We start from the raw sequence: 6,263 nt of genomic DNA, 5'->3' as shown, positions 1-6,263 counted from the left end.
TCCCTTTTCTGCTCCAAACTATACATATTGAGATTTCTTAGTCTTTCTGGGTATGTTTTGTGATGTAGGCCATGCACCATTTTAGTTGCCCTTCTTTGTACAGTCTCTAATGTATTAATATCCTTTTGAAGATATGGCCTCCAGAAATGAACACAATATTCAAGATGAGGCCGCACCAGTCACCTATACAGTGGCATTAATACTTCTTTCTGCTGCTGATTTCTCTCACAATGCAGCCAAGTATCTGACTAGCCTTCCTCATTGCTTTGTTACATTGCTTAACTGCTTTTATGTCACCTGAAATAGTGACTCCAGGGGGTATATTTACTAAGGTCCCGATTTTGACCGAGTTTTTTTTTTTTTTTTTTCAAAGAGTCATCTCGGTATTTACTAAACACAAATCTCGGCAGTGATGAGGGCATTCGTATTTGTTTTAACGGCAGAATTCACAAATACGAATGAATACACCATCAGTCAAACACGCCTGTTATTTTATACAACTCAGTAATTTACTAAGAATTTGTATTCACAATCACTGCCGGCAATAGCCAAACACTGCCGGTAAATCATAGAATTCGTAAAAATAAAGCAGGTTTAAAATAGACCTGCTTTTTTTTATCCGTATTCTGATAGCCATGCACGGATCAGTGAGATCCGTTCATGCTTATCTGTGGGTAGGGGTGTGAAAGTGTTAAAATTCAAAGAAAAAAATTGTGTGGGGTCCCCCCTCCTATGAGTAACCAGCACCGGGCTCTGCATCCGGTCCTGGTTCAAAAAATACGGGGGACAAAAGATGTAGGGGTCCCCCGTATTTTTTAAACCAGCCCCGGGCTCCACTAGCCAGAGAGATAATGCCACAGCCGGGGACACTTTCTTACTGGTCCCTGCGGCCGTGGTATTACCCCCCCCCCCCAACTAGTCACCCCTGACCGGGGTTCCCTGGAGGATTGGGGACCCCTTAAATCAAGGGGTCCCCCCCTCCAGGCACCCAAGGACCAGGGGTGAAGCCTGAGGCTGTCCCCCCCATCCGTGGGCGGTGGATGGGAGGCTGATGGCCTTTGTGTAAAAATAAAGAATATTGTTTTTTTTGTAGTATAACTACAAGTCCCAGCAAGACTTCCCCGCAAACTGGTACTTGGAGAACCACAAGTACCAGCATGCGGGGAAAGAATGTGCCCGCTGGTACCTGTAGTTCTACTTCAAAAAAATACCCCCCAAAAACAGTACACAGACACCGTGACAGTACAATTTTATTTACACACACACACACTCACACTCACATACTTACCTACATCCAACGCTGCGATTCGCGTCCACTTGTCCAGTAGAATCCACGGATTACCTGTAAAAATAAAATTATACTTACAAACAATCCAGTGTAGATCTGTCCTCTTTCTCGACATAATCCACGTACTTGTTTAAAATAAAAAAACGAAAATCCGATCCTCGCAACTAAAGGGGTTCCATGTTTACACATGGAACCCCTTTACCCAAATGGTGGGAACCCCCCCGTGACTGCTATCAGTGAAGGTCCGGCCAGCCAATCAGGGAGCGCCACATCATGGACCTTTGATAAAGCTGCCAAGTTGACAGTGAAACGCGTTAGGGGGCCAGTCTATGACCAGGATATCGCCAGGCCAGTGGTAGGACCTTCTGCAGCGGTCCAAAAAACTACCATTCGATTGGTATTCACTATTGTGGACATCAACATTTGGGACTATTTTCAGCGGGCCCTAGAGCTCCATTAATCCGGTATCCATCATTGTGGATGTTTAATAAAAGGGGAGAACCACCATTGCCATTGCGGAGGACAGAATTACATCATACCCTCGCTAGGTGGAATACCCGGCTTCTTACCACATGGAATCCGGTAATTATTAATTGGATGTCCCTTCATGAGTTAAAGTTTGAAATACTCTTAACGACAGAATTTCCATTGGCTGATTTAGATATCCAAAGAAAAATCTACTGGTCAAGAGACTGGCATTGAGGCATTAGTTAAATTTTAGTTATATATATTTTTAATGGTTTTATTGTGTATTGATTAAATTGTTATAAAACATTTATTAATCAGCACCTGGTTAGCGCTGTTTTTATTATTTCCCAGAAAGATTTGGGCAAGCCTACATCCACAGAAGATCTATGGTTAGTTCTCCAAGATGTTTGGAACAACCTCCCTGCCAAGTTCCTTCAAAAACTATGTGCAAGTGTACCTAGAAGAATTGATGCTGTCTTGAAGGCAATGGGTGGTCACACCAAATATTGATTTGATTTAGATTTCCCTTCTGTTCATTTACTTTGCATTTTGTTAATTGAGAACAAAAAACTATTAATACTAATATTTTTTAAAAGCATTCTTACTTTGTAGCATTTTTCCATACCTGCCTAAAACTGTTGCACAATACTGTATATATGTATGTTCATTTTAAACTAACTTTAGATGTTTATATACACACACTGAGGGTTGAGATTACTCATACAAACATGCTATATCCAAAATGTTACAAAGCCCAGTAAATTATTCCTGCTTTTTGGTGAAAATATCTCATACACAAACACAATCATTCTGGCGGGTATATTTACTAAGCTCCCGATTTTGTCCTGAGTTTGTGGTTTTTTTTCAAAGTGTCATCTCGGCAATTTACTAAACTCAAATCTCGGCAGTGATGAGGGCATTCGTATTTTTTTTGAGGGCAGAGAAACAAAATACGAATGAATACACCATCGGTCAAACACGCCTGTTATTTTATACAAGTCGGTAATTTACTAACAATTTGTATTCTCAATCACTGCCGTCAAAAGCCAAACACTGCCGGGAAAAAATACAAATCGTAAAAAAAGCATTTTTCAAATAGACCTGCTTTATCCCCCCCGTATTCTGATCAGTGAGATCCGTGCATGTTTATCTGTGGGAAGGTGTGTGAAAGGGTTAAAAATCTCAGAAAAAAATTGCGTGGGGTCCCCCCTCCTAAGCATAACCAGCCTCGGGCTCTTTGAGCCGATCCTGGTTGTAAAAATACAGGGGGACAAAAAACGTAGGGGTCCCCCGTATTTTTAACACCAGCCCAGGACTCCACTAGTCAGAGAGATAATGCCACAGCCGGGGGACACTTTTATACTGGTCCCAGCGGCCCTGGCATTACATCCCCAACTAAATCAAGGGGTCCCCCCCCTCCAGCCACCCAAGGACCAGGGGTGAAGCCCGAGGCTGTCCCCCCCATTTGTGGGCGGTGGATGGGAGGCTGATAGCCTTTTGTGTAAAAAAAGAATATTGTTTTTTGTAGCAGCAAGCCTCCCCCGCAAGCTGGTACTTGGAGAACCACAAGTACCAGCATGTGGGAAAATAATGGGCCTGCTGGTACCTGTAGTTCTACTTAAAAAAAAATACCCAAATAAAAACAAAACACACACACCGTGACAGTACAAGTTTAATTTACATGCATGCACACTTACACACATACATACATACTTACCTATGTTGACACGGAGCCCCTCGGTCCTCTTCTCCAGTAGAATCCTCGGGGTACCTGTAAATAAAATATATACTTACAAACAATCCGGTGTAGATCGGTCCTCTTCTTTATCTTTGTAATACAGGAACTTGTTAAAATAAACGAAAAACCCCGAACCATGAGCTGAAAGGGGTTCCATGTTTACACATGGAACCCCTTTCCCCGACTGGCGGGACCCCCCCGTGACTGCTGTAAGTGAAGGTCCCGCCAGCCAATCAGGGAGTGCCACGTCATGGCACTCTCCTGATTGGCTGTGCGCTCCTGCACTGTCAATCAGAGGAGCGTACTGGTTACAATGTAGCGTAGCGGCGCTCCATTGTAACTAGACATGTGCACCGTAAATTTTTCGGGTTTTGTGTTTTTGTTTTGGATTCAGTTCCGCGGCCGTGTTTTGGATTCGGACGCGTTTTGGCAAAACCTCCCTGAAAATTTTTTGTCGGATGTGACTGTGTTTTGGATTCGTGTGTTTTTTTCAAAAACCCCTCAAAAACAGCTTAAATCATAGAATTTGGGGGTAATTTTGATCCTATATTATTACTAACCTCAATAACCACAATTTCCACTCATTTGCAGTCTATTCGGAACACCTCACACCTCACAATATTATTTTTAGTCCTAAAATTTGCACCAAGGTCGCTGGATGACTAAGCTAAAGCTACCCAAGTGGCCGGCACAAACACCTGGCCCATCTAGGAGTGGAACTGCAGTGTCAGACAGGATGGCACTTAAAAAAATTGGCCCCAAACAGCACATGATGCAAAGAAAAGAGAAAAAGAGGTGCACTGTGGTCGCTGGACGGCTAAGCTAAGCGACACAAACACCTCAATATCACAGGAATTATTCGTTCTAATCAATGGTATTATTGGTCCAAATCACTGGAAGAAAATGACAAAATCACTGGAATTATTCGTTCTAATCAATGGTATTATTGGTCCAAATCACTGGAAGAAAATGACAAAATCACTGTAATTATTTGGCAAGATCACTGTAATTAATAATTACAAATCACTGATATTAATTGGTAAAATCTCGCTATCGCCTGCCTAGTGAAGTGGAATCTAGATGGGATTTTGTACCGGGGACACAAGAACTTCATCAATTGTCTAAATTCCACTGCACTAATGGCGGAAAACGGGCACACGTCTAACAGCGCACTGATTATACTGAGAACTGATTATACTGAGAACTGATTATACTGATCACTGATGATACTACGGAGAACTGACACTGAGCAGCGAGAACAGCACTGGACTATTGTACTGTAGTATACTGGTCACCACAATGCAGCACTGACACTGAGCACAGATATTAAGCACTGATCAGGATACTAGAAGTGACACAGAGCTGCAAGATACAGCAATGGCCTACTGTACTGTACTACTATAATTATATACTGGTGGTCCCCACAATGCAGCACACTGAGCACAGATATTATCAGGTGTATCTCGCACATTGCTCAGTATAATCACCAGGTGTATAACACACGTCGCACAGTACAGTATACAGGGTGTATAATTAATTACCGGGTGTATCACACACATCGCACAGTACAGTATATAGGGTGTATAATCCCCAGGTGTATCTCACACATCACACAGTACAGTATATAGGGTGTATAATCCCCAGGTGTATCTCACACATTGCTCAGTACAGATTACAGGATGTATAATCAATCACCAGGTGTATAACACACGTCGCACAGTACAGTATACAGGGTGCATAATTAATTACCAGGTGTATCACACACATCAAACAGTACAGTATATAGGGTGTATAATCCCCAGGTGTATCTCACACATCACACAGTACAGTGTATAAGGGTGTATAATCCCCAGGTGTATCTCACACATCGCTCAGTACAGTATACAGGGTGTATAATCACCAGGTGTATCACAAATGTTGCACAATACAGTATACAGGGTGTATAATCCCCAGGTGTATCTCACACATCGCTCAGTACAGATTACAGGATGTATGAAATCACCAGGTGTATAACACACGTCGCACAGTACAGTATACATACTGGTCGCAACAATGCAGCAGATATTGAGCACTGATCAGGATACTAGAAGTGACACAGAGCTGCAAGATACAGCAATGGCCTACTGTACTGTACTACTATAATTATATACTGGTGGTCCCCACAATGCAGCACACTGAGCACAGATATTATCAGGTGTATCTCGCACATTGCTCAGTATAATCACCAGGTGTATAACACACGTCGCACAGTACAGTATACAGGGTGTATAATTAATTACCGGGTGTATCACACACATCGCACAGTACAGTATATAGGGTGTATAATCCCCAGGTGTATCTCACACATCACACAGTACAGTATATAGGGTGTATAATCCCCAGGTGTATCTCACACATTGCTCAGTACAGATTACAGGATGTATAATCAATCACCAGGTGTATAACACACGTCGCACAGTACAGTATACAGGGTGCATAATTAATTACCAGGTGTATCACACACATCAAACAGTACAGTATATAGGGTGTATAATCCCCAGGTGTATCTCACACATCACACAGTACAGTGTATAAGGGTGTATAATCCCCAGGTGTATCTCACACATCGCTCAGTACAGTATACAGGGTGTATAATCACCAGGTGTATCACAAATGTTGCACAATACAGTATACAGGGTGTATAATCCCCAGGTGTATCTCACACATCGCTCAGTACAGATTACAGGATGTATGAAATCACCAGGTGTATAACACACGTCGCACAGTACA

The sequence above is a fragment of the Pseudophryne corroboree genome, chromosome 12 (assembly GCF_028390025.1).
Source record: "Pseudophryne corroboree isolate aPseCor3 chromosome 12, aPseCor3.hap2, whole genome shotgun sequence".
Taxonomy (NCBI): Eukaryota; Metazoa; Chordata; class Amphibia; order Anura; family Myobatrachidae; genus Pseudophryne; species Pseudophryne corroboree.
The sequence above is the reverse complement of the archived record's forward strand: the minus strand, read 5'-3'. Positions refer to the sequence as shown.